This window comes from Xiphophorus maculatus, chromosome 20, assembly GCF_002775205.1.
Source record: "Xiphophorus maculatus strain JP 163 A chromosome 20, X_maculatus-5.0-male, whole genome shotgun sequence".
Lineage (NCBI taxonomy): Eukaryota > Metazoa > Chordata > Actinopteri > Cyprinodontiformes > Poeciliidae > Xiphophorus > Xiphophorus maculatus.
The window spans coordinates 31715153-31741273 of NC_036462.1; the positions used below are offsets into that span (position 1 = coordinate 31715153).

General features: G+C 38.4%; 1 protein-coding gene across 2 annotated transcripts in view; it reads left to right on the forward strand.

Annotated features, from left to right (window-relative positions):
- Positions 1 to 26121, forward strand: part of nfasc (neurofascin) — a 107998-nt gene that overhangs the window by 7052 nt on the left and 74825 nt on the right. The window lies entirely within an intron of this gene.

The following is a 26121-nucleotide window of genomic DNA, read 5'->3' on the forward strand; positions in this document are numbered from 1 at the left end:
GTCCTGCTAATTTCATTGCTTCTGGTTGCTGACATTCTATGTTCTGGATTATTTGTCTAGAAAGATTTTGTGCTCTGTTTGATATATATATATATATATATTACCCTTAATTCTTTGTCAAATTAATGTAGCTAGGGGTTCAATTTGGAACATAACAAAAGACTTATGCAGCCTCCTTTCAGGAACCCTGCATGAATGGATTGAAGTGCTATCCTTTTTTTTTTTTTTTTTTTTTGGACAGTGCATTGAGATGACATGTTGTAAACAGACTGAATTGAACTGAATGAACCCTTTCTTTCCAGGCAGAAAAACCCAGAGCAACTGTCTTTTTTTTTTACCCAAACACAAATTTACAGTTAATAAACAGTTAACAAATTTTTGGATAAAATTCCATAGGAATTACCATTGCACATAAGAATGGCCCATTTTTGGGTTGAATGTGGCACCTGCACCTGCTCATTCAATATCTGTCAATTCAAGTGTTATCTCATGAAGATTTTCTGTAACTGTTTTCTGCTTTAAAGAAGCTAGTATTTCATATGATAAATGAAATATAAGTTGGAGATTCTTTTTCTTGAAGTTGCTCAATTATCTGGACCACACATCCCAGCAAAAGGAAGAAACGTTGAGACCCATGGCTCATATAGTGTGGGAAGGCACTAGGTTAAGATTATTTCTGATGGTGTATTTTTTTATACACAGCCTGTTGGCACTGTGTATAAAAACTGGAAGAAATCTGCTTAGTCATTGGTTCATCCTTTTAATAATTCACATGTAATCATACTTTGTAGTATGGTATTTCACACAGAAGTGGCCCACTGGTCTGCTGTCTGTTAATTTCTCTCTCTTTTACCCAAGTGAATTAGAGGTGAATTTTCCTCACAGCCGTCTGGCAGGCTGCGACGGGCAGAGGATAAACAGAGGATGGGAAGAGCAGATGGAAGGAGGAAGGGTCTGACGATGCTCCAGGCCTCAGTCTGCTGCTCATCAACAGACCTGATCAACTAATGACAGTAACTGGGAGGGAAACCTTAATACCTTACATGCTGCGCTGGTGGCACTGGAACATCCTCGTCGAAAAGTGACGGTGAACTTAGGACGATAACGCCACAATGCTTGTGAAATAATAACAATAACAACACTACTACAAACTGGATTAAAAATCTAATCAGGCCGTTGCAGCATCCCGACTTTCTAGATCTCGGTTTTAGGTGAACGGTGATATTTAATAGTGAATAGTACGAATTTCTGTGGAGACTCTTCTGCCACGATTCTGGCTTTTAAGTTTGACTGTTTTTATACCGTCAGCAGTGAAGTATGAGCAGGCCCACGGTACGAACCGTGGAGTAGCATCATGTCAGACGTAGCTGACGGACTGGATTGGTTGCAATTATTCTCAGTGGCATTGGGCTGGCTCACGCTGGAGCAGACACAGAGCGAAGCCTGCAGGAAGACAAAGGTCACACTCTCCTTTGTCTGTGCACACTGATGATATTTTAGTAATGTATTCGCCAAAGGCGTCTTTTCCAAATGTAGCTGCTCTGGGGTTAGGACCGAAATACACTCTGCAGTTCTGATCCTCCCAGACACCATGTCTGATTTGGTAGATTCAGATTTTTCGGCACTCATTATTATGCAAATAAAAGTTGGAGTCAGCTTTAATGGCCTCTGTTCTTTGTCTCTCTTGATTAAACTGATTACTGATGTGGTATTTTACATTTATCTACCTATCTACTTAATGTATCATGAGCATATAAAATTATTTGAAAGTACTGTTCCTTAAAAATCCTCCTCAAGGTCATTAAATATGCGTCATGATTTTAAACAGCAGGTGGGAGAGGGGAGCCGGTGCCTACTGGAATTAAAGGTGACACATCTGTAAAAAATAAAATAAAATTCTAAGCTCCATCTAAACAAATATACCAAGAATAAATATAACAAACACTCAAACAGAAGGAAAAAAGAAGAATAAACAAAGAAAAATGAATTAAGATGCCAATAAACTAAACTGATAAGAAAAAAGGAAGTAGTGCAGGGAGGATATTACTCAGAGAAGGAGTATTTTTACAATCTAATATTTCTCATTAATGACACTGTAAACCACTCTAACAGTAAATCAAACCAGATTTTCTTCAGAAGCCTAAAAGACATAATAAGTCTTTTTTTTTTCTTTTTCAGAGATAATATGTCAGTCCCTTGATGTGACCAGGAGAGAGGTCGCATCAAACTTTAAATCATGGGCCATGCCAGAAATACAATATATAAAAATATGTGTCTCATGAACTTGAGTGGAAGCCTATCCTAACAGCTTCAACTAGTCTGGCATGATTTGTCTCTTAAGAAGTGCTTTACACCGCTGCATGCCAACCCTTTGCATTGCAGTTGGTCATGTAAGGCTGGAATGATGCTGCTTGATCATGGAAACCCATTCCATTCAGTTCTCTACGCACTGTGCTTGAACTCATCTGAAAGCCACATGAAGGTTGGCGATCTGTTGCTGGGATGATTGGTTTATTTTGCTTCATTCATTCTGGTTAATTAGGCAGGCAGGTCAAAGGGCCTGAACTGGACGGTCCATGTGGGCTAGTCCATAATGAAAACAGAAACGGCAGAAAATCGATGTCATCGTTCACAAGTCCTCTCTCTATTCGCTGATTGGCCCGGTAGAAAAATCTACCAGAGAAATCCAAGTCAATAGGAGAAATCTGAAACTGGAGGGAGATGAAAATTGGGTAGAATTGTGTAGGAAGGCAATGGCCAGGCTACTCGTAACCCAGAAAGTGTCTCAAAGTATTTATTCACTGAAATGTGTGCAATCCAGCTGTCAGTTGTTTTAGTGGGGGATTGTTTTATGTGTCCTGTGACACAGCTTTGGAAAGGCCTACATTATTTATATTCCCCCCCATCCCCAAAACAGACAGAATAGCTCATGAGGCATTTATGGCACATAGTGGGAGTCGGATAAATGTCAGCCGTGTCGATGTCTGCATAATTATGCAGTTCAAGTGACTGAATACAGAAACATCAGTTGACCTGATGTTTCTTGCTCAGCTAGCAGCTCACTCTGTGCCTAGGTTTTGCTTTATTTTGCATGATAAGTGTCTGATCACTCAGAACACTAATGCCTGGAGGGAATAGTGGTTGAATGTGATGAGCCAGGATGGCTGTTAACACCGGGTCTCTTTGGACCTGGGTGGAGTGGAGCCTGAACAGACTGTGTTTATGGTTTGCGTGTTCTCATCTGATCCTCCAGCTCCATCCCAGTCTGTTTGAAAGTGACCAAAGCCGGATGCCTGAAGGGCATCACCAACCAAATACCCCATCTGTTTCTGTCTTGCACTCAGCGCCTCGGTTTGGCTGCGTGTGACTGACAGCTGAGGATTGTCCAGATCTAAAAGCTTACATCCATAGGATGAGCCACACCAACATGTTAACAAAGGACAGCCTTCCTACTTCTGGCGCAGGCCTGCAGGGCCCTTTCTATTCTCTCCGCTTTATTTATCAGGATGAGCCATTTTTGTCAGTTGCTCAGCTAACTGGCTTGTGAGTTGATGTGTATTGGTCATATTCCAGGAAGCAGCTTCTGCAAACATTAAGTCTGTTGATGAACTCTGAATTTCCGGTTTTATTATAGCTAGTTTCAACGAGTTGAACCATGTTTGTGTATCTTAAGCTAATCAATAAAATACTTCCTTCCTGTTTCTTCACACAGGCAATACAAAACTTTAAACATGATGTTTAAAGTATTAATATTAGATGCTCAGATGTAATATTAGACTGTTGGAGCATGCCTCCTGACCTTCGCTGGTAACACCAAGAATCGTGTTACAAGAAGAAGCTCAGGTAGAAAATTGAAACATATATATATATATATATATATATATATATATATATATATATATATATATATATATATATATATATATAGTATATAAATATATATACAGTACAGACCAAAAGTTTGGACACAACGGTGTGTCCAAACTTTTGGTCTGTACTGTATATATATTGTTCCTCAAAAAACAAAGCTAATTCAAATTAGAAATAAAGTTAGGAACTGTACAAAGGAGAGTAATTAAACATATGAATAAGAAGATTGACAATTAAATGGAAAGTTAATAGACTTGATTACTCACAGAGTAATTATTATAGTTAAAAATTTAAACATAGAATCATCAAATCAAGGAAGGCTGAACATCTTTCTTTCTCATTTTTGGTTAATACGTTGTGATAATGATTAATTTATTAACCAGGCTATGTGTTAGCCTTATTGCTAATACATATCCACCTTAATTTTGTGTTAGCTATAAGGCCAACATAACTTGTTAGCTGTATAGCTAACACATAATCAACTTGGTGATGTGTTAGCTATGAGGCTAACACATATTATTATGTGTTAGCTATAAGGCTAACAGTTTATCATATTAGCTTTAATTATGTTATTTGATGTTTTTTTCTGTGTGTTCACAGCTTTACAGACTAAATGAGAAATAATAAGTGAGGAAGGAAACAGAACTTAGCAACTCTTCTGTTAACTGACAGCCTAGCTGTGTAATGCAGCTCTATCTAGTGAGGACATAACAGAATTGTGGGTTTTTATTAGCTGTAAACCACAATCAATCAACCTAACAGAGATAAACTCTTATTAGTGGAAAATGTGCCGTAGTCGTAGCAGCATGACGTAGCATTTAGTATAGAACAGTAACAGTAGTTGCTTTTGTTTGGTTGTTTTTCTTTTTTCTGTACATGCTGAGTGTCAGTCCGCTCAATGATGGTATTGTTGCAGATATTAATGCCATGTTCAGTACGGCCTGCGCTACATTTCTTCACCCTGATACACCACAGTACACATACAAAACAAAAACAATGCTCATGTACACAAAAATCCTTTCATTGATCCTTTTTGATGCAGAGCTGAAGGAGACAAAAAAGGCTGATTTAAATCCCAGCTGTATGTTTCCTGTCTGCTGTCTAGCAGCCAGATAGCATGGCCTTAGTGACCAGACTGTGTTTCGCAAGCCCTCACAGTGTGGCCCCAAAATGTAGCTGTAAATATGAGGCTTTTTCATATCCACTCACCCATACTGCTTCCTGATATTTGCTGATTAATCAAACCCAGATTGCTGGATTTTAACACACTGTTAGGTCTGAGCAGAAATCTAGTGACACTGATTTTGGCAACAACAGGTGACAGAAGTTTTTCCATTTGCTTTAGCTGAGAGCCATCCAGGTGAAGTTGATGACGCAGGTTAGAGAAGAACCATTCCAATTTATTTAAGGTCGATGCTGAAACAAGGAAAATGACACAAATATCAGTCGACTTCTAATAAAAGCGATTCTTGAAAATGAAGCAAAACTGGTAAAGTAATACACTACCTACTGTGTGTGATAATACACTATACTGACCCTGCTGAGGTCCACTCCACACGCCCTTTGTACTCTTATTCCTCAATATCCTCTCAGTGAGCCAGCCTATACTCAATATTCCCAACACGAAGCTCTTCTTCCATCCATATCTCAGAGGAACAGGAAGTTGTTGAGTTTGGCAGATTTATTCAGAAGAAGTGTGAAACTAAAAACAGAAACAAAAACATAAATGAGAAATTCCATATCAGCTTCTGTCACATGTCTACACTAAGCAGGTACCATAAAACCTGGTAGATACACCTCATGGCATGTTAGCTTAATGTCTTTTTAGGAAAATGCCACATATTTGTCATATGTAAACCCCCTAAAATGGAAAGAATGATATAAAATGTGCTAATAATTTATTGATCCTCAAACTGTTGTTTTGAGGATCAATAAAGTAACACATCTATCCACTCTCTTCTTCTATGAAACAACAGGTTAAGGCAGACTTGTAATGCCAAAATCAACTACTAAAAACACAAAAATTATAACTTTAACTTGGTCCAACACACCTTTGGTTCTGTGATGCATTTTGATTGTTAAAAGTTCACATAAGTGAGTTAGACATTTACTCAATTACATTCTCTTGTGTAACCTTTTTAAGTTACTCAAGAAAATACAACGTAGTAATATTTTTTACTATGTTTACTTTTTACTTTTATTTGAGTAGTTTTATTATGAAGTATCTCTGCTCTTGCTTAAGTAAAATTTCTGGATTCTCTCCCCACTGAATGAAGAACAAACATGTTTTAACCAAAAATTCACTAAACACACACACTTGCAGTTTTTGTTAGTTTCAGAAGTTTTTTATTGAGAGAAATTTATTTGAAAAATTGTTCTTTGACCTGATTTGGTGTTTTTTGTTACTTATATGAATTATTGTCATTTTTGTCTTTAAAGTACCAAAATTTCCACTTAACTTTATATTTTGGTCCATCTGACGATGCAATTTTTAAATATTAAATGATTGATATTTTGATCAGTTACTCAGTACTTGAGTAGACTTTTTGCAAAATACTTTTTTACTTTTGAGTAATTTCTTGCACGGCTACTTTTTGCTTTTACTCGAGTAAAAATGTGTTGATGTAGTGCTACTCTCACTTGAGTTAAACTTTATTTTTTGTTAGCGTAGAATGCTGCATTCACTGGACTCCCAGACCCCCTATTACGGACCTTAAGTCCTACAATTGGCCTAATGTAAGTCCTGTTTGAGAAAGATGACTGAATCTACTGCCTTTCTTAATGTTTCGTTCAGAAATTATAAACTAATTGGCAACTGACTGGTTCTTTTACATCCTAACAACAGAGAAGAACTTATCAACTGTACCTGAGATCCAGATAAACTGGAGCGCCTCATCTTGTAGGAAACACTGGTGGTTCAATTACCCAGAAAGAGAAGTAGATTGGGTACTTACCCACGCACTTACTCTATTGGCAGTCTGTCATTACGCTCCATAACTGCCTTGTTTCCTGTTTGCACCTCAGCAGATGGAGAGCACTGCCCCTCCCTGCGTCTCCCTCTCTGTGGGGAGCAGGCTTTTGATACTCGTGCGGCCTCACCAATCTGCATCCCCTCCCATCACCCTGGGCGCTCACTTTGTATTGTTTCTATTGTTTTGCTTTAAAAGTGGGTTAAGAAAGACGGCAGCCGCTGACAGAAGGGATACAAGGAGTGGAGAGAAAGGGGGGGGCGGAGTGACGAAGAGACATGGAGAAATCCTTGGAAGGGATAGAACATGACCAAACCAAGACGGTGTGAAGGGGTGTCGGATTATATGAATACAAGACAGATAATGAGAGGCTGAGGGTAAAGAGAGAGTTGAAAATGAAGCCGGGGGTGGGATAAAATCACATACAGGGGTTCAATTACTTTACATTAGACATACTTGGTATGTCCTGAGTTTTTCTGTTTGGACTGTGGCGGGAAAAAAATTAATTGTTGGTCTTCTGTTCCTGACATGAACGTAAATGTGATGATGACCGAAGACATTATTCTTCAGAAAATAAAACTCTCTCAAAACATGTTAGTGTGGGTGAAGATGTTGCTGGACACTGTAGTGTTTATGAGGAACATTCTACAAATGTTAAAAAGAAGGAATCTTTTGGAGAACCTTCCTGATGTGGAGAAAACCTTTGTGACAGACAACAGTCCTGCATGAAAAAAATATGAGATCTGACCTTTTATTTTTACTTTCTGTGTAATTTTATGTAATAAGTATTTCTCTGCTACGGTTGTATGTTTGTTTTAGGCTTGATTGCCACTGTTCATAGTTTATTGCACATTGCCTGCTTATGGAAAACAACTGAAGAGAGAATTTCTATTCTCAGCTGATAAAATCACGTTTAGTACATGCAGAGTTTTTCTATCCTCATGTTTTCACTCTGTCATTAATCAATTTCTTCTACACATCAGTTAGCCAAAACAAAGAGAAACCCTTTGTCGTATGTATTTATTTTATACCTGAAGACTGTCTTAATTGGAGTGTTGTTTGGGTTGCCACTAGCTGCGTTTCCATTAACCATAAAATTCCGCATATTGAAATTACAAAAATAAATTCACTTAATGGAAATACGCCAGTTTAAAAAAAAACAAACTCTTTGCATGTGGTGATTTTTCAAAATTTCAAAATAGATGTATTTTGCAAAACACTTTTTCACATCACACGAGTCACGTGATCAACAACAGGATGTTACTACTGGTGAAAATGACAAAAATGGCCACAGGATGTGGTAGGAGGACGATGATTTGTTTTTGTTTTCTTCAGACAATGTGCAGCTGGCTCCACCAGAGCTCTCACAGCGTCACACAGTTCATACAAAGTTGTGTGTCATTCAAACGCCATGAATCCATAGCTCTTCTGTAAAGTTACCGGCTACCATTTTCTCAAAACGGCACATATGTAGCAACTTCCAAGTGGCTTATTCATGTGTGATTTTAATTTAATTTCTTATTTAATGGAAAAGCCACAATTGCAAAATTGTGGCAAATTTTTAAAACAGAAAACAGACAAAGATTTACACACATTTCTGCAATGGAAACACAACTGTTGTCTCCCTCCCGGCCCTGTGATGAACCTGTCCAGGCTCTCCGTTCCTGGTGACTGCTGGGAAGTTCTTCACCCCTGCTGTGACCCTGAATGCTACCAAGCAGGTGTAGAAAATGTCAGAGGGGTTTGTCTTATTGTTCAGCCAGCCTTGCAGCTGTTCACTAAAAATGTCACCATTTTCTAGAAAAGGGGATTTAAATGAGACCAAAGTGCTAATTTCTCTGGGGTTAGCAGAAACTATTCTTCAGATTGTAATAAAAGAGGGCCAGAGAAAGCCCTGTAATAGTGACATTCGCTTCAATTTAATTTATTTCAGCATAACTCTTTAGGTCACTATGTTTCTACTTTACAAAATGAATAAAACAGGTCAAAGTTTTTTACTGTATTAAAAAAAAAACAGTTTCAAGGCAAATCCAGGTGGCCGGCTCTTCCTTCTTACTAAATAGCCTGGTTAGTGGTGAGAGGGATGAAGAGCAGAACCAGAAGACCTGAGAGGTCTGGAAGGTTGATACAACTGAAGCAGATATTTAATGTATTGATGCTAAGCCATTCAGTGATTTATAAACTAACAACAACATTTTAAAGTCTATTCTCTGGTCTCCAGGGAGCCAGTGGAAGGACTTTAGAATGGGGCTGATGTGCTCTGTCTTCCTGGTTTTAGTGATATATAGTTATGACCTATCCACTAGACCAGCAGTCCAGTATTTGGAATTTATTAACTCAATAATTCTCCCATGAACCGTCGTATCCCCATTTGCGTTTCAGTTAAGCTTCCCCAGGATATCAACTTCTAGATAAAGATGGACTGATCATTTTCTCAAATGTCACCCTTGGCTTATTTATTTGTAATATAAAATCACGGTAAGGTGTAAATATCTCACAGAAACTTGCAAATTAAGCTTATTTTACACCTTAAATCACAGAGAAGCTTTGCTCTAATTATTTGAATCAATTTTAAAGAAATAGTGTGTTTATATTTTATGAATGTGTATTTATTTATTGTGATTATGTTTGTTTCTGGGACCTCTTAAGGCTTTCTCTGAATACCCTGAGGGCCCAAATTCAGCAGCAGGAGAGCCTAGCTTAAGCTATTTAAGCCACATGTTTGGCTGAGTACACCGACAAGATAACTGAGTTTTATATGAGTATGTGTGAACCTCTGCGTGTGTGTGTGCGTGTGTGTGTGTGCTGGGCAGCTAGTACAGAGTGGTGTAAAGTCAGTGGAGCGTGGCAGCGTGGAGTGAAGGACATTAAACCACACAGTCACTTCAATTCCACTTCATCACAGACAGACACACTCCTGCTCAACAAGCTGTGAAGGATGAAGATCTCCCATAAAAGACCGATCTTTCACCTATCGCCATGCAGACTTGCCGTGACCTATAAGCCTGTGATGCAAAGCAATCATTCGTATTCTTCCTAGTGTCACGGTTTGTTCATGCGTGCAAAAACAGAACATGTGTAGTGAAACGCCTTCATGTCGCACTGTACGTCTCATTAACCATAACGGCAAAAACGCACAGGGAGTGCTGCTGTACGCAGGCGAGGAACCTGGACCGTGTCAGGAAATGTTTTGTTGTGATGCTGTTGCTGAAAATATGTACGACCTAATCGACCCACCATTTTCTGGCTCTCAATTTTTTATTTTTTACTTTTACATAATGTCCTATTACTCATATGGAATCCTTATTATCTCAACCAGTAAAACAATCATACATCAGATGTGGGAATGAAGAACCATTAGGTGACTAGATCTATTACTGATATGCACAGTAAGAATGCATGTTAACTTCAGCTGGAGTTGATATCTAGTTTTGTACTAGATATCATCTTAGGGTATCTTGCATGGCAAACACTTCAACTTCATATCCAGTTATACAGAATTTATATTCCATATAACAGGAATTTAAACTAAAATCAGCTGAAATCAATTCGGTTCATTCCAATTTGGATCAAACTGCATACAATTCAATTCAGAAAAGTTATGACGAAATTCAAATTCAGATGATCTCATGATTCTTATTGGTAAAAAGAAATCTAGTCAACTGCATCATTCCTCAACTCGTTTTAAGCGAGCTTGTAGTGACACTAACAATGTTTCCATGCAATTGTCATGCAAAGTTTCAACAAACTTTTAAAATGTCGGAAAAAAAAAGAAAAAAAGAAAAAGAGAATTAGGTGAGCTTCCATCTACTGGTTGGAGTGAACCAACCAGGTTATGCAAAGCGTAACATCGTCAAATGTTGATGCTACGTATGGCTGTAATAAACAGGAAGTAGAGGTTGCAAGCTAGCATGGACATCAGAAGAAATCAGCTTCTGAACCGGAAGCTTGGACTTTGTGCCTCTGGTAAGGCACAGACCCTCCAATGGATGGAGACAATGGCCTATGTTGGACATTTTTCGGCATCTGTGTTTCCATCCTAAGCTTAGGGCATTAACTCTTTTTTGGAAAAGCCAGAAACCACCTCGAGCAAGCGTAAAAGCTTTTGTGCAAAATGGAGGAAATTATTTTGAATTTTGCCATTTCCATTAACATTTTTGTAATGCAATACTTCAAAATGTGCTCACCCCCCCCCCCAAAAAAAACAACATAAGACCAGTGGAAAGAAACTGCCGTGTTTTAACAGGAACAAACCTCCAGCAGCCTCAGATATTTTCATTTACAATTTGTAGAATGTTCATAACACCGTTTCTGTCTCTGTGTGTTTGTATGGATATGTCCTTACTGGTTGAGTTCATGGGTGCCATGACCAAGTATAATTGAAGCCCAAGGGTCCTTTGGTAGATGTAGGTCACCCAACTACCTCCAAACATTCACACACTCTTCAGCACAGCTGACAGACCTGTTCATGTCTGTATTTTTCATTTCCCTCTTTTAAAGCAGTAGCACTCAGCCAACAATTTCCAATCTCACTGACCTCTGATGAAGAATTTTGTCTTTTTGTTACCGTTAGCATGGTCTGTAGCTTTGGATGTCTGCTGAAAAGTCCTGTACTACATGTCAGAATAAATTTGAAAAATAGTTATAGTCAAAATTACTTTTCGAATATAACTGATTTTTAAGAAATATATATCTTAATTTTGTGTGAATATAACCCATATCAAAACTAATTATCTTACCACAACTTTTCTGTTTGAAAAGGAGTATGATGTAATCCTACCCCTTATCTAAATTTAATAAAATATATCACCTACCGACTCAATAATGATCATTTTAAAACATGGTATATGGATACCGTGTTTTGGTATTCACATACCTGTTCATATACTGTGCTAAACAACGAACAAATAAATTATATTACCGGTACATAAACAAAATGATTGCATTGCAAAAACACAAAATCTTACCAAGTAATTTTGGTCTAATTTCTAGAGCAAATATCCTAGTGCATTTGAAATAAGACAAAACTAACTGACTAAACTCATTTTTCAGCAAGATATAGAAGCTTGTTTTAAGTCAATAATTCCTTATTATTGACAAATATGTGCTTGTCCTATTGGCCGATAATTTCACTTATAACAAGACATTTTTCCCATGGTATATGTTAATTTATCTGCCAACGGAACTAGTGCTTTTTCATCAATAAGCAATTATTTGCTTAAAACAAGCCAAAGTTACTTTTAAGTTATTTTGTCTTTTTTCAAGGGTAGTAAAATATTTGCACTAGAAATTAGACCAAAATGACTTGGTAAGATTTTGTGTTTTTGAAGTGTACAAGCTGACTCTCATAGCAAGACAAAAATAATATACAGACCCATAATAAAAATAAGAATAGCAATAATGATAATTGTAAATAACAAGTGGAAATACAGCATCAGAATAATTGCCATCTCCTTGCCAATGTACATCCTATAAATTCTATAAATGATGTATATATATATATATATATATATAACATTGTTCTTTTAACTGGTTTACTGAATATGAATTTATTGTAAATGATAGAAAAGATAGTGTTAATCCAAACAAATATAATGTACCGATGAAAATGGTTGGTAATATGCGTAGGGCGTCAGTTGTCACAGTGTGATTCCTGGCCTCCGGTGAAATCTTCCTAAGCCGTGGAACTTCAACCCTGAGGTCAGGACAGGGCGGCGCACAGAGAAGTCCGCCCCCCAGCCTGCCACCGACATCTTCAGAAATACATCAGGGACTTGAGGTGATAATTGGACGGAACAGACAGGAAGTCTCTATGAAACCGTGCGGTGTGCGTGTTTGTTTATGTGCGCGTCTGTGAGTGTCAGCAGTGGGAACATGCCCATCAGTCCGTTAAGTACAAACATGGCTGCAGGTGTTTCCCTGAAGTGAGCAACTCTCTCTCTCTCTCTGTATAATTGGCAATCAGTAAGTGATTCTGCCACGTCTTCTGACTTCATTGACAAAACGACATGACACATGTTGTGCATCAGGCTGCAAACTGTTCCCCCCTCCTCATCATTATCATCATCCACCCCATGTTTTTTTGTCCATGATCATGCAACATTTTCATAATTAAAAAAAAAATCAAATCTCATGGAAATAAAAAAAAAAAACACATTTAGGAAACCAAGATAAATGCTGTGGATTTGACAAAATTAAAAGGAATTGCTGTCACGATTTCACATGACAGCATGTCATGTGAAATATAATATTCTTTTTTTTATTCACAAAAAAGAATATTACTTTTACAATATAACTTTTTAAAAATATATATAGAACTTGTTTTTTATTTAAAACAATTCAAATAAAATGTGTTGATTTTTTTGATGCAGGAATTAGTTCCAATAAGACCATAAAAACGCTGACTTATCCGAAGTCGGAGCTGTAAATCGAACCTTTACAGTTGCTAAGCTGCTGTAAAAAGTGGGGAGTCGGAATAACATCCATTTATTTTAATGTTTATTTTCACATCTTCAGCAATGGTCACAATTTGGTCTTTATTCGGTCTAAACTGGGAGCAGGGGCGCCACCAGGAATCTTGGGCCCCATGACCCCCCTCCAACCCTCCAACCCTCCGCAGCTGCTGTTACAATTTCTTGAGTCTCTCTGACCCATCAAAAGCGTCACAATTTTAAACTGCCTTGCTTTCTTTGGTCCAATACTGATAACTAGCACAATATTTACTGCTCCCATCCAGTATGCAAGTAGTTGCTTAAATGTTTTCTATTAGTTTTAGATGACTGAAATGTCTCTCCCCACAAGCAACAGTCAAAAGCAAAATACAGATGGACCAATCCAGACTTCTCAAAAAATGTTATGTAGTCGCATTTTATTCAAGCTGCAGTATATAACTTTAATAAAAAAATATGTTTTCTCCATATTTGTTCAAGCTGTCATCATGAAAACCTGACTTTATTATTTTTCTTGGCCGCATAGTCACAGCCACAGTCGTTCTTGTCTTCCACTGACTGCTGCTGAAAACGTCACCGTCAAGCTACAAGCAGGAACGAACCATTTCATGCAGGGGGGTTCAGTGCGAATATGGATGTGTGTTTTTTGGTCTGGGAGGGGGAACATTTGATTTTTACTGCTAAAAACTGTTTTAGAAAACACAATATGATTAATTTTGTAATTGACAGGGCCCCAATTTTTTTATTTTTTTATTTCTATGCAAAAAAAAAACAAACAAAAAAAACAAATTGCGGAGGGCCCCCTGTCAGTCAGGGTCCCTTGGAATTGTCATAACTTTCTCCCCTAAACGGCGCCCCTGCTATGGAGTGTAGTTATTTACTCCTTGGATTTGTTTTAGTTGTTTGTTTTCCATTCTAGTTTATTCCTTGTGTTAGTTCACTTTCTCTTATTGTTTGTAATTTTTGGACTTGTTCTGTTAGATTTAGTATTTATTTCTGTTACTGTTTAGGCTGTCTTTCCCCGATTCTTTTCTCGTTTCCGTTCTCACACTCAGCCGTCCATTTTCTCTCCTTCCCAGCTGTTAGTCGTCTCCTCCTTCGTCCTTCCTGCTTCCTTTCCCAGCTGCATTCATTTCCCTGCAATTAGATTGACTTCTTTTTGTCATTTCCACTTCCTCTTCGGTCTCATTATTCTCTACTGGCTCCTCCCGTTGCTTTAAATTGTCGCCGTAATTGAAAGCTTTTTTTTTTTATTTTTATGCCATCTTTTCGATAAACCTGAACTCAGTTAAAATTCTGTTCTCCAGGCTGCATTTTGGTCCTGACGCAAACCCGCCCATCACGACAGGAGCAGAAATGAACACACAGCTACGGCCAAAATTATTCAAACTCCTAACAGATTGAAACTGAAGTAATCTTTAAATTCTCTGACTAAAATGAATGTGAACATTTTGCACCGGTCCAGCCCAGATAGAGAATCTGTGGCGGGAGATAAAGGAAGCCTTTCAACCATCACAGATAATATCACAGGAGTAATTCTGTGCTTCGCTGTATGAGCCGGCTCAGGTATGTTTATGTCCACGTTGTCATGAGCAAATGTTGAAGACTGAGTGAGTTATTGATCAGGTACAGATGCTCCACATGGTCCAAGCTCTACAGATGGCCAGTCAGGTTGTCCCTCCTTGTGTTTTTTGTCGTCGTGACGCATCATTAGACATGCAGGGGCTTGTTCCTGCTCATTCTGAGCGCGTGTGTATGTGTGTGTTGCCTAAAACACGCGTACACACAGAGTGTTTGTGTGATTCAATTGTCTACTGCTGACCAGCTGCTGCCAGAAGCTATTGTGTCACCAGACGTAATGACTGCATGGTGTTGTGTGTGTGGGGACATATAAAAGAGAGAAAATGGTTAAACAGGAACGTTTAGCTTTTTACTCCAGCTTCCCCAGTTTCAGTGCATATTTAATTCTTGTAAACAGAGCAGACGTTTTGTTGTTTTCATAGAAAAAAAAATTCCTATCAAACATAAAAAATGTCTGCGCTCAGGTATGACCTGTTCTAATCACTCTTCTTACACCAAAACACATCTATGCAAGATAAAAAAAACAAACAAACCCAGAGTAAGTTTCTGGGGTTTCGCAACTTCTGGTACTGGATCTGCTCCGGACCTTCATAGCGGCGTTAAGCTGAAGGGCTGCTTACAGTTATTAAATGACTCCGCACTGCAGTTTTCCACCTCTACTTTTAAATCCACAGCATTTCAATTGATCAAACCTCAATCTGTTCAGAAAACAAATTTAAGTCCAATATTGGGAGAAGAATCTGCGCCGATTTCCTTAATTTTGGGAGATTGGTGATTGACTGATGCTTACATGTGAAGCTGATTTTATCCGCCATTTTTCTACCTCAGCAAATTTCTAAAATTTCCTTTTCTGCTCTCCCATGAAAGAGGTTTGACTGTTAGTTAATAATAGTCAGCCTACTCTTGCTAATTCATCAACTTTCTCGGTATATTTAGCAACATTTCAGTCAAAAAAAAAAATGTTATCGACCAAAATCGGAATCGGCAGGTCAGGCTTTTTAAGGATCGGTATTTGGCGATCGGCCAGAAAACTGCAGTCGGTGCACCGCTAATTAGATCTCACTTAGAATGAAACAAAATGAAAATGCAACAAGTGGACTAAAAACTTCTAAAGCAACGTTTGAGATTTGTGAAGCAAATCAAAAACAAAAAAAAAAGGTGTATTTGTGTAGTTATGCAAGGGTGTACGTGTCAAGGCCAAAATACAGTCCAATAAAATATGTTGTTTACTCACTGATGAGACTGGTGTGTTAGACAAGATTGTAACGCAAGATTGATTAAGCGGTAGTAAGTGCTTTGATTGGAGTTCTTCTATTTGCTTCTTGTTCCACTCTGATGCCATTATCTTTAGATGTCCAGGAAAAACTCTTCTGTTTTTAACAAAAGGGAAATGCTCTGTGAGGCTTAGAGAGCCAGCTATCAGATAAACAGCCACACTCACGTCAACGCACTTTGTGGTTATCCGGCTGTAACCAGTTTCACTCACAGATAATGCAAAAAGAACCGCAACATAAAATGTTGGAGTTCCACAACAACGTCTCAAACATTTCACTGGAAGCTTTTCATTCTGGTTTTTTTTGTTTTTTTTTCTGGAGCAGGAGTTATGTCCTGTGATTGCTTAATAATCAGAGTCTGCATAGTTCTATGCTGAATAAGCGTGTCTCAGATAGCAAAAAATAAATAAATCTATTATTCGCATGATAAATTAAAATGATAATAATTTTCATTTAGACAGATATTAAAGAGATGCTCCCATTTAATATTGTTGGAAAGTTCTCCATTTGAGAATCGCTGCGAACATTTGACTCCCAGTACGATGCAGTTAGTTGAAATTCAATTTTGCTTTATATTGTTTAGAAATTAAAGTTTATTGATCTTGATCTTGAGTGGGTATACTTGCATGATTAAACCATTGTTATTATTCTAGTAGTTGAATATGGTCTCAAAATTACAATATTGTCGTTTATCTCAATAATTTCTTTTTTATCGGCCATCAAGATTTATCGTGACAGGCTTAATAATGAAGTAGCTTTTCCGAAGATTGAAACTCTTTCCTGTGACATGTCATGATAGGGCACAGAGATTTTCATGAGGAAAAAAAAAATCTCTGACCGTTCCTCCATTTGACCCTTGTAGTCCTAAAATGGGGCCTCCTTCATTCTCTGGAGACAGACGTGTGGATCTGAAGCGTTCGATGGTTCATAGGAGGTGATTGGGTTTTGAGGGGGGGGGTGCATGGCCAGGTTTATGACCTGACATGACCTTTATTCAGTATGTGGATTGTCTGCCTTGCCTGTTGCAGTTTACTTGTTTATATGTCAACTTTTCTTTTTACTCACCATTTTTACTTACTTATTGTGAAAAGCTTATTTAATGTACTGAAGGGAAACATGTTTGTTATGTTCCCTTCTAAGGCAGAATCAAGGGAAGAACTAGCAGCACAGATGAGCCGGCTCTGGATTAGACGGTTGCTCTGTTTGGTTTCTGGACTGTGGAAAGGCGGAGATCAGCATCAGAGTCACCATGGAAACGGTAATTAAATTACTGCTGTCATGGTTACCTCCAGACAGCCTGGTTCAGCTTCCCGTTCCCTCGCTGCTCGCTGCCTCTCAGTCTTCCTCCATTTTCTTTTGATGTATAAAACTTTGTCCAAACCTTCTTCACCAGAGAGACACACACTACTGGTCGGCACTTTCTGTCAAACTTGTTAAACTCATTAAATTATCCTCCCCATTAAGTACTGCTGGGCCAGTGGCTGAGTGTTTTCTCCTGTATAAAGTTACTAATGGAGGCCGGTGCTGCCATGATGTCTGCAGTCTGTTGCGCTTTCCTCTCTGGACTGGAGCTTTAGTTTCTTCTGTCTGCTGTCTCACCTCTCACATCCTTCCGCACCGTGACTGGTCAGTACAGGGGATTACTACAAACTCACTGACTTGATGCAGTTGGCCTGTGGTGTTGTACGTGAGATTGAGATTGATTTTCATGTCAATGAGTGAAATAAGTAATTTGACCTCCTGTGGGATTTGGTATTCGTTGCTGTAAAATCAAAGGTTGGTATTTGTTTGTTTGTTTGTTTGTTTGTTTGTTTGTTTGTTTGTAAGAGATCAATCCTCATACTGTACGAAGATTATAAAAAATAATTATTCCCTGTTTTAATTATTGGCAGAACCACATTTAACAGCAATGGCTGACGCTGCTGATTGATGACATCATTGTGGAGGAATTCTGGCAGAAGCTTAGCCCTGCCACCAAATGTACACCAGGTCTGGACTTTGAATAGACCACTGCAGGGCTTAGATTAAGTTTTCTTTCTTTCTTTTTTTTTTATAGCCACTTTGTTGTAGATTCGGTTCTGTGTTGCTCACTGACTTGTTGATGACCCAGTTTGGCCAACGCTGGAGTTTTCCTGCACATCTATCATGAGTTTTGATTACTAACTGGGTTTGGAAGATGCTGGTATCCAATTCACAGGAAAAACAGAATCACCTTAAATACATTCAAAAGGGTTTAAACTAAATTGCAAACATAATAATGATTAAAAATGTCTAAAATAAGATAACTAATAACTGTCCTTAACAATGACTAATTTTAATCACACAATCTACAGAAACTACTGAAAGATTGTATTTACGTTAGGGCTGGGACTTTCATTAATATTAAATTAATTTTGATTAATTAATTACAGGGAAAATATTTAGGTGCTTAATGGCTGCATGGAAACCAATATGTCATCTGAACGAGTGTTTAGTTGAGTAAACATGAGATGTCCTAGTCTAAGTGAAAGAAGCTCCTGGTGATCTACAGCTGCGTAGCTCTCAGGGTGAGGAGCTGAAACTAGCGAATACTTGCGACCTCCTCCGAGAACATTTAGAGTTGCTCAATTTAAAAGACAGAACTCCAGATATACCTCAATCTGCATCAATACGCACAGTGGAAGTTGTCTGAGCGATACCACAGAAATAACATTTACAATCTTCCTTATTTCTTCTCCTGGTGGTTCAGCCAATCAGCAGTAGGGAAAATCCAGGCGCTCCTGGATTGGCTGCTCTGAAAACGGCAGCCAGTAGCGTGTCTGCAGCAGCTTCTCAAGATGCATTTTCTTTTGAATATTGTAGACACGCTCTACAAAATGTGAGATTTACTCACATCTTAACAGCTGTTTAATCCAGATGAGACTCGTTATTTGCTATAGACAGAAAATAGATGTATAATTATATGAGTGACCTAGTTTATGTTGTAAGTCATGTAGTTGATAAACAAAAAAATGAATTGAAATTTGAGTTTAAGTTCTTCAGATTGGCACAAAGAGGCGCCACGTTGCTGTGACACAGCTAGTCAAAGTCAGCTGGCCGGCTTAGTGTGTGGTTGAAAGTTTTTTTTTGTTTTTTTTTCTGTCTCGTCCGGCTCATTCTTGTTGTGTAAGAAGTGACATTCCACAGAAAAGTCGACGAATAGGTGAATCGGAACGGATCTTTAATCCAGATGAGACCCGTTATTTGTTATTGACAGAAAATAAATGTAGAGTTATGTGAGTGACCTAGTTTATGTTGTAAATCTTGTAGTTGTTTCTGTGGAATGTAACTTCTTGCACAACAAGAGTGAGCCGGACGAGACAGAAAACCCCCAAAACCTTTAACCAGACGGGGTTTTTCCGCCTCGTCCGGTTCACTCTGGTTGTGTAAGATTTTCTCTGTCGCTGCTGTAAGCGCGTCCTTGTGTGCAGCGCAGAAAGGGCAGCGGTGTGACCCGGCGCAGAGGTGGACACCGCTTGCACAATTGCTGCTGTCTTTTTAATCTTGCGTTGACAGAAACAGAGCCTCATTCATAGTTGCCCTCCCGCACACTGTATCAGTTTAGCATATATTTCCTCCCCTCGACAAACATGAACATGCATCTTGACGCACATCGGAATCCACGGCAGGCCTGAAGGATCATTTAACACGTTTGTGTAAAAAGTTGACATCTCGGTAAATCATGTTCATACACTGCAAAAACACAAAATCTTACCAAGTAGTTTTGGTGTGGTTTTTAGTACAAATATCGTTAACACTTTAATTGATGCCTGTGTACATAAGACTGACATGACACTGTCATGAACATGAAGGAGTCTTTATGAATGTCTATGACTGTTGCCATGAAGTGTCGTTCGGTAAATAAGGACACTTTTAATGCAAAGTTGCTTTAAAAGTTGGTTTGAAAGCTCATTAAAAGTGCCAGCTTTGCATTAAAGTGTCAATATTTACAAAATAATGCAAAGTTGGCCCTTTTAATGGACTTTTAATCCAACTTTTAAAGCAACTTTGCATTAAAAGTGTCATTATTTACCACTTCATGTTCATGACAGTGTCATGTCAGTCTTATGCACAACCTGTCAAATAAAATGTTACCCAAATATCTTAGTACACTTGAGATAGGAAAAGAAAATGCATTTTCAGCAATATATAGAGGCTTGTTGTAAGCCAGTAATTCCTTAATATTGATAAAAATGGTACTAGCTTCATTAGGAGATTATTTCACTTATAACAAGATATTTTTCCTATGTTATAAGTGATATGATTAGCTAGTGGAACAAGAACTTTCTCATCAATATTAAGGAGTTACTTACTTATAACAAGCTCTTATATCTTGCTGAAAAGTTACTTGCAAGTTATTTTTTTTCTTATTTCAATTATACTAAGATATTTCCATTAGAAACCAGAACAAAAATACTTGATAATATTTTTTTCTTTTTGCAGTGTACAAAAACATAAGACGTTATGAAATGAGTGACTGAAGTGACCCTCTGCCTGCTGGTTTTTACTGACTCATACATCAGGGTTTACATTCTGCAGTCAGCCACTAAGTGTGTGTGTGTGTGTGTGTGTGTGTGTGCGTGTGTTTATGAGTGCGTGAGCTTAATTTTGTTGCTGTTTAATTAGAATACCATGTCTCAGTGCCCTGGGGTGATGCGTACCCCACATATGGCTCAGTAACTGCCGGACGTGGTCTGCATGCGGGTGAGTCTGGGCGTGTGGCGGTCGCCCCCACCGTCCCCCTCCTGCGTACAGTACATCAGGTCCGGTTATTGTCTGGCTTTCAAACCGTCCTCACGTCTTTCTCATCTGTTTTCTCCATCTCTAATTTGCTCAGTCGTGAGAATCTAACCTCTAGGTTTTTTTCATGTAAACGCGCAAGTATGGAGTTTTCTCAAATCTCCACTTTGGTCAGATTAAAAAAAAAAAAAAAAAATCATTTATAGTGATTGTTTGGCTGAAATAAATATGTGTCTGGCTGCATGTCGACTAGACCTTATACAGTAACAGACACAAGGATTTTGTATTGGTGGGTTTCCCAGTACGTTTTACTACCCAAGTAGCCCTGCCACTATAACAAATTTTGCTGAACGATAAATTGTCCCAGATGTTATCGTGGTAAACGATAATAATGTTGCTTTGAGACCGTTGTCATGTATTGTAGCGGTACAGATGGAGCACATTCTCAGAGATCAATAAGCTTTAAATTCTAATGAGCATTTGACAACTGGAACCGGAAGACGTTTTAAATATAAAAAATAAATGAAGGAACAGAAACAACAAATGAAATGATTCATGAAGTCTCTGGAAACAAGATTGTCCTTCAAAGAAAGTGCCAGTTGAGACCAAAACACCAAACTGAAGACTTTTATCATTCAGTTTTTGGTAGAAAGACATAAAAGAGAAAAACGCTAAATCATTAATTAAAAATTAAAAGAAACGATTGAGTTTGTTTTCATTTTTCATACGATTAATTGATTTATTGCTTATTACACTTTTCTGTTTTCTTGTCAGTTGAAGATTTCCAAAAACTGGAGTCCATCCAGCCAAGAGTTGATGCCGACAGCTTTTCTGTGTATGCGTGTGTGTTTGATTGCGTGCACCGTGTGTTCTTGAACGTCTTGAAGACGTCTTAAGGAAACAGCAAGGGGCTTAGGCCTTCCCATTGTTGTCAGCGCATCATTTCTAATGAGATGCGCTACGTATTTGCATATCATGCCTGGCAGCAGTGACGGTGGAGAGGTATTGATTCTGGAGTTTGGTTGTAGACAGAAGGGAGCTGAAAATGTTGGTTGAGGTCAGTAGGTCAAGCCTAGATACACACCCATCCACCCTCAGGGTTTTACACACACACACACACACACACACACACACACACACACACACACACACACACACACACACACACACACACACACACACACACACACACACACACACACACACACACGCCAACAGCTTCACAAACACATCCCTACTACTTTTGAAGTGTTTCGGTTCTTGCCAATTCTAAAGATAGTTTGATGAAAACAAGTGTGTGTGTGTGTGTGTGTGTGTGTGTACGTGTCTGTGTTGAGGAGTCTGAGGCCCTGAAGGCCTGCAGTCCTTCCTCTAGCCTTCCTCTGGAGATGTTTTTTTTTTCAGACATTTTTGCTACGTAGTTTATTTTGTCTTGTTGGAGATGTAAAATCTGCCTAGAAACCGTATACTGTATAATAGCTAAAATTCTACGTTTAAGTCCAAAATGATTCATAGGCCTGGTAGATCAAAATGTTAATTTTTTTTAATTGTTTATGCTAAGTTTTTTTCAGATTGGAAACTAAAATATCATCTCTCAAAAAATAATAAAATAATAGAAGAAATATCAGTTTTGAAAGACATAACGCTTTTTTTATTTTTATTTTTTGCATTTTATATAAAAATGAGATTATGAAAAGGATCAATGATTAAATTTTTATTTTTTTTGCATTAAACTGCTGAGCAGGTTTTTAATTTCTTCCACTGGTATTTTGATGATTTATCTTTAACGATGGTCTTTGGGGGTGGAAGACCTCTTTACCATCACCCTAATCTTCTCTTTTCTTCAGGCTTTCTCTCTCAGATTCGAGTTTTGATCAGTCACCCTAACACATTAAAAAAGCCAAGCCAGGCCATTTTTAACTACATAATACATTAAAAACAACAAGCACCAATGAAGGTGCGCAACATAAATCCATCCATCCATCCATTTTCTGTTCACCCTCGTCCCTAACGGGGTTGGGAGGGGTGCTGGCGCCTCTCTCAAGGGAACGTTTCAGGCTGGGTTCACCCTGGACAGGTCGCCAGTCTGTCGCAAGGCAACACAGAGACAGACAGGACAAACAACCATTCACACACACTCACACCTAAGGACAATTTAGAGAGACCAATTAACCTAACTGTCATGTTTTTGGACTGTGGGAGGAAGCCGGAGAACCCGGACAGAACCCACCATGCACAGAGAGAACATGCAAACTCCATGCAGAAAGACCCCGGGCTGGGAATCGAACCCAGGACCTTCTTGCTGCAACAGTGCTACCAACTGCACTGCTGTGCAACATAAAAAAAACTAAAAAATGACCAAAGCATTGAAAAATAGAGCAGTATATTTATATATAACAAAATTTATATCCTTAACTGGATAATTAAGAACAGGTTTTAAAACGGTTCTAATGGAGATAGAAGTAAGATTGTTTAAAGCTGTGAAAATAACATTTAAAATGATATCTAGACCAGATAAGCTGTGAGTGCAGTGAAGATTAAACTGCAGTGTTTTGCTTCTACCCTTTCAAGTTAAAAGCCTTGCGAAAGCATTTCATTTATAAGTGACTTTTGCACCAGAGTCACATCGATACAGTCTCGCTCACAGAAGCGCACGCATACATTTTGACAAAGAGGCATCCCTGCTGATCTTTTTAAGTCATCTAGTCTGTTCTCCAGACATACGCCACACAAACTCCCAGCAGCAGCTCAGGGTTTTATCCTCAGGATTGATTGTTCAGGTGAGCCGTGTCAGGGATCGGAGGGGCCGAGTGTCCGCGTTTTAGCAACGCTACTGTGTGGAATATACCCAAACTCAGAAAAATAAAACTGGGTCAGTTCATATTGATTTTGGCACATAAAAGCATTATTGAATACTTTTGTTTTTGGTGAATATTATATCTAAATATGGATTATTACAACAATAGAAGTGTAGTGACGTGTAAATCACCTTGGGTGGCTCCTGTCAGAGGTAGCCGATGCTAATCTACATGTAGCTGCCTCTAGGTTCACAGGCAGGAAATACAAACAGCAGAGGCTTAAGGATCGAACCCTGTGGTATACCACATGACAATGAAGAAGAGCTTCTATAACAAAAGAAAGAAATGTTCAATAAAACTAAAAAAAAAGATGGCTTTGAATAATAATCAGTGAATAACTAGATGTAACGAAACATACAGCACATCAGTTCTGAATGTAACATTCTAACTTGAATGTCTGACTTGAGATGGATTTTGGAAGGAGAAAGCAGTGAGCAATCATCTTCTAATGATTTAATGTAGTGGATTCCTCTGGTGTGATGACCAAACAGCATGAAACTGAGACTTCTATCGGCTGCCATAAATAAAGATTAACTTTTAATGACTGGATTGATGAAAAAAAACCAAAAAAAAAAAAAAAACATCAAGGACTTAGATTGCTCACAGTTTTATTTAATTCAAGTTATTTCTATAGAGCCAACTTACAATAAACGTCATCTCAAGGCACTTCATAAAACAAAGACATTTAATTTGTTTGTAGAAGCATGTTATCAAATTAATCCTTTACAATCTGGTCATAATTACAGATCCAAATTAATTTAGATTCATCCACTTAGACCAAAAAGTAAGCAGATGGTTTAAAAGAGTTTATTGGACTGTGTTTGGTCTTATATAACTGTTTTCCCCATGGATCTTGAATGTATAATTTTTAAAATTCCAGCCAAGCTCGTTGTCCTCTGGTTAGTTTTCTCCCAGCGATGCCACATCCATGAGAAAACTCAGATTTACTCCAGCTGAGGGACGCTTCCTTTCCTTCACTGAATGCGTGGATAACTCTGTGTATGTGTGTGTGTGTGGGTCAGTGCATGTGTGTGTGTGATTTCAGTGTATGTGCATGTGTTACATTGGCATTAATGCATAATCGGTCTTCTCGCATAAGAAAAATTCTGTTTATGCATGAATGATGTGCATGTTTAAAGAAACCTTTTAGTAAAAAATGATGTGCTGATGTATAAAAACATATGTGTGAGAACAGAATGTGAATTTTTTTACACATAGTTTAGTTTGATCAAAAAGTTGCTTCATTAAAGTATGTCGTGAATGGACTCCCACTCATTCCTGGTGTAGTATTTACGTAGAAATTTACGCACAGATTTTTCTGTGGAACGTAACTCTAAAATACTTTTATCTACACACAGATTAATTTTTTTCCGTAAATCTCTTAAATCATTTCTTAAATATTTGAAAGGAAATGCAGCTTCTGAAACTGAAAAACAGGCAGCTTGACACACCATGGGTAGTGCTGCCATTCATTTTTCTCTATGCTGATTGGCTGCATCTACAAGAGTGGAAAGAAGGAAGGCTGTGGTTGTTAGCTTCTGTGTTAGCCTGGTAAAAACCAGCCACTTGTGCCACGCTTTCTTTTGAACAGACAGTCTGGATCCTCGGCTATTAAGAAGTAAGGGTGCACCAATTTATTGGCAAGTCAGATTATCGGCACAGATTTCCTTAATTTGGGGAGATTGGAGATTGGGCGATACTTGCATGTGAAACCGATCTTATCTTCCGATCTTATCTACCTCAGCAAAGGCCTAAAAATCAACCGCTGTCCTCTTCTGCTGAGAGGTTTGACTGTTAGCCCCGCCCACCAGGTCATGTCTGCACGTTTGCTGCTAACAACAGCAATATAGCAACTTTCTTGCTATATTTAAAGATCGGTCGAAAAACTGCAATCGGTGTCTAACGTTTGACTTTAAATGGCTCAATATTTGGAAGGGTGGCCGACGTGGACTGAATGGATTCTGTTCACTGATTGGCGCAGTTGAAATTCAACCAGAGAAATCAAGCTCAATGGGAGAAATCCTAGGGAGATGAGAATTGTGGGAATTGCATCGGAAGGCAATAACCAGGCTCCATCTGTGGTGCTACCAAGACAATTTCTACTGTTTGTATTAATGCATATTAAGATATATTTGGTGTTTTAACTATTAAAACAGGCAGTTATACGCATTTTAGAGGGGATCTCAAGTATTTCAGTTCTTCATAAATGGCTGTGGTCCCTCCCCAGCCTCCAGATCCATCTTCTACTTGAGGTCTGACCCCAAACCCAGCGGGAGGAGCCAAGCTTTTCTAGTTACTAGAGAAGCCAACCACCGACCAATCAGCTGGGGTCTACTCTGGAGCAGGGACGGACAGTGTGGAC